This window comes from Mchenga conophoros, linkage group LG22, assembly GCF_057382185.1.
Source record: "Mchenga conophoros isolate Kocher_MC1m ecotype Shallow Benthic linkage group LG22, M_conophoros_male_GT1.1, whole genome shotgun sequence".
NCBI lineage: Eukaryota > Metazoa > Chordata > Actinopteri > Cichliformes > Cichlidae > Mchenga > Mchenga conophoros.
Genome location: NC_140546.1, coordinates 30,666,389 through 30,670,208, shown reverse-complemented (window position 1 = coordinate 30,670,208; position 3,820 = coordinate 30,666,389).

The window sequence follows — 3,820 nt, the reverse complement described above, 5'->3', positions numbered from 1 at the left end:
TCACTAAATCTGTCATTTATTATTTTTAATATTCAGTAATGATCATGTCTCACCTCTAGTCTTCTCTGTCTTAATTTCAGGTTTCCACCATATGTTGTAGATAGTTCAGGAAGTTAACTCAACCAAGCAGCCTTTGGGTTTTGGCTAAGTACTGTTTAGAATACCAGAATAGGGAGGATGGTGTAGGTTTAAGTTTATTAGATTGATACATATGTACCAACAAGACAGTGCACATCACTGTCACAACAACGTTTGTTTTCATTCTAAGGCTTTATGGTTTTTCCTATAATACCTGGTGGGCCGGTCTCTAGTCAAAATACCCGGGCTGATTTTTTGTCCCAGTCCAGCCCTGCTTATATACATTTTGCCTCCAAAATAATAGAAAATACAATGCAAAATCCAAAGTGCAGTCATAATCCCCTGTAACTTGTTCATGAAAAAAAAAAAGAAAAGTATAGAGGTTTGTTGCTAAAGGGTTATTGAATACATTTGATAGTCATACTGGATACCTTTCAAGTATACCTTTCAAGACAAGTCATACCTTTCCATAATAAAGATTGAACAAGGTTTTAAATAAACAGATGTGCCTGAGAGCAGTGTGTTTGATTTGTGTTCTTTTTCCGAATGCCAATTTTCCATCGATCCATTCTTGCTTATCCTTATCAGGGTTGTGGGGGATTTGGAGCATATGCCAGTTATCATAGGACAAGAGGTGGGGTTAACCCTGGACAGATTGCCAGTCTGTCACAGGGAACAGATAACAGTTTGCACTCGCTTTCACACCTATGGGCAAATTAGAATCACCAGTTAACCTAACCCTATGTATATCTTTTGGGGGAGGAAGCCAGAATACCCAAACAGAACCCAGGCAAATACGGGGAGAACATGCACGAAAGGCCCCAGCTGGATGATGGAATACATATTAGCCACCCATCTTAATCGTTTCTGACATAGATGGACCCTGGAATGTACTTTATATATTTAAGTCACTTAAATTATTAGTTATTTTAGTTATTTTGTATAAGAAAATTGTGTTTGTTGCTTTTATGTGTGTGTGATTATTTGTTATTGCTCGGCTTGTAAGATAACATAGTCATTGCCTCATAACAAGTTTACAATAGAAGGAACATGTTCTCATTTCACGATAATGATAAATGTGGGGGAAGCATACTGACCTTACTTCCAAAGATGAATCTGGGAACTATTAACATAATGCCTTCAGTAGGGTACAACACTAAAAATGTTTATTTTAATAATGCTTTTCAACATATGGTTACACTGTACAGCCCAAAATGTACACCTGAACAATGAAAAGCAATATACCGTATTTTCACGACTATAAGGCGCACATAAAAGTCTTAGATTTTCTTCAAAAAGTGCGGCGCACCCTATAGTGCAGTGCGCCCTGTGTGTGTTGTTGTTGTAAGGAAGACGTAGTAGAGAACACCATGAGAACGCTAAAGGGGGAAGTGTGGGCGTTGATTGTATATTTATGAAGTGCCTTGAGGCGACTTTTGTTGTGATTTGGCGCTATATAAATAAAATTGAATTGAAATTGAATTGAATTGAATATAAAAGAACAGGTATGTGCGTTATGCAGAACATCGTTGTTTTAACAACCCTGAAAATGGCAAAGAGACACGTTTATGAAGCACAGTTCAAACTGAAGGCCATCAGCTATGTGGAGAACATGGAAATCGAGCAACCGCGAGAGAATTTAAGATTAATGAATCGATGGTTTGCAAGTGGAGGAAGCTGGAAAACGAGCTCCGACAGGTCAAGAAGACGCAGCTGAGTTTCCGCGGACATAAGGCGAGGTGGCCCGAGTTGGAGGAAAGACTCGAGCAGTAGATCATTGAGCAAAGAACGAGTGGGAGAAGCGTTTCGACGGTCACCATTCGACTAAAAGCAGCAACGCTAGCAGAAGAAATGAAAATTGAACATTTCCAAGGAGGTCCGTCTTGTCTTAAGATGGCGCGGCCACGTCCAGACGCCTTCCTGACCACTCCGCTCCGACTATCTACTTTTCTTGTTTTTTACCTATTTTTTGCTCTGGTTTTCATCCCAAAATCCTCTAGTCTTATAGTTTACGACAGCGGATCACTTGTAAACATCGGTGCCAAGGTTGCACATCTAATCTTGGACACTTTTAAACCCGACCCTTCCTGGCCGTCAGAGATTCTACGCGGCGCGGAGAACAACAAAGGACGGGCCGCTCATCCGAGGCGCAGAACAAAGAAGCGCCGGGGGAAATGCGCTGGTATTAGGAACAGACTGAGACAGCAGGCGCATTGCGCACCACTGCCCAGTATCCTACTGGCCAATGTACAATCCATGGAGAACAAGCTCGACGACTTAAGAGCAAGGGTCACCTTCCAACGTGACATGAGGGACTGCAACATTCTGTGCTTCACGGAGACATGGCTGACCCCCACCGTGCCTGACCAGGCCGTAACTCCGTCAGATTCATTCTTTGTGCTCTGCGCGGACAGAACGGCAGAGTCAAACAAAACCAAAGGTGGGGGAGTGTGTTTCATGGTAAACAGAAAGTGGTGTGATGCCAGGAGCATTTCTACTCTCTCCAGCGGCTGCTCGCCACATCTGGAGTTCCTGAGCATTAAGTGCCGCCCTTTCTACCTGCCCCGTGAGTTCACCTCGGTCATCGCCACGGCGGTCTACATCCCACCCCAAGCGGACACAGGTATGGCTTTGTCCAAATTACATGATGTGCTGAGCTCGCTTCAAAACAAGGACCCTCATTGTAGCAGGAGATTTTAACAAAGCGAACCTCAGACAAGTCATGCCAAACTTTTACCAGCATGTCTCGTGTCCAACGAGAGGGGATCGAATTTTGGATCACTGCTACACGCCATACAAGCAGGGCTACAAAGCTGTCTCACACCCGGCTTTTGGGAAGTCTGACCACAACGCCATCTTCCTCATTCCCCAGTATAAGCAAAGCATACGGAGGGAAGATGTGACCACGAGGGAGGTGAAACGGTGGACTGCCCAATCAGAAGCTACGCTACAGGACGCACTCAACGACGTCGACTGGGACATGTTCAGAGCATGCGCAGTCGACATCAACGAGTTTACGGAAGTAGCAGTATGCTTCGTCAATATGCTAGCGGAGGAGATTATCCCCACTGCGAGAGTCACCACATTCCCAAACCAGAAACCGTGGATGGACAGATCGATCGCAGTAAACGCCAGGACCGCCTCCTACAACGCGGGTCTCGCCACTGGCGATATGAGCGCCTACAAAGCGGCCTCATACGGCGTGCGGCTCGCGGTGAGAGATGCCAAACGCCGGTACCGGAAACGTGTGGAGTCCCACTTCCACCAGGGCGACACACGGAGTATGTGGCACGGACTACGCACCATTACGGACTACAAAGCCAGGGACACTGCGCTGATCAACGCTGCTGACTCTGCATTCACCAACGAGCTGAATCAGTTCTACGCCCGTTTCGAGGTTAGCCAGGCGGCTAATGCTATCTACCGCCTGACTACCGAGGACAGTGACGTCATCAGCGAGAGACCGGTGACCAGCATCGCGGAGCATGACGTCCGAGCGGCATTGAGGAGAGTGAACACAAGGAAAGCGGCGGGGCCAGACGGCATCACCGGCCGTCTGCTGCGCTGCTGTGCTGACCAGCTAGCAGGTGTGTTCACTTAAATCTTCAACGAGTCCCTGGCGAAGTCTGTGGTCCCCACATGCTTCAAAAGATCCACCATCATCCCTGTGCCCAAGAACAGCAAACCCTCATCCCTGAACGATTACCGGCCAGTTGCACTGACCTCGGTAGTAATGAAGGTG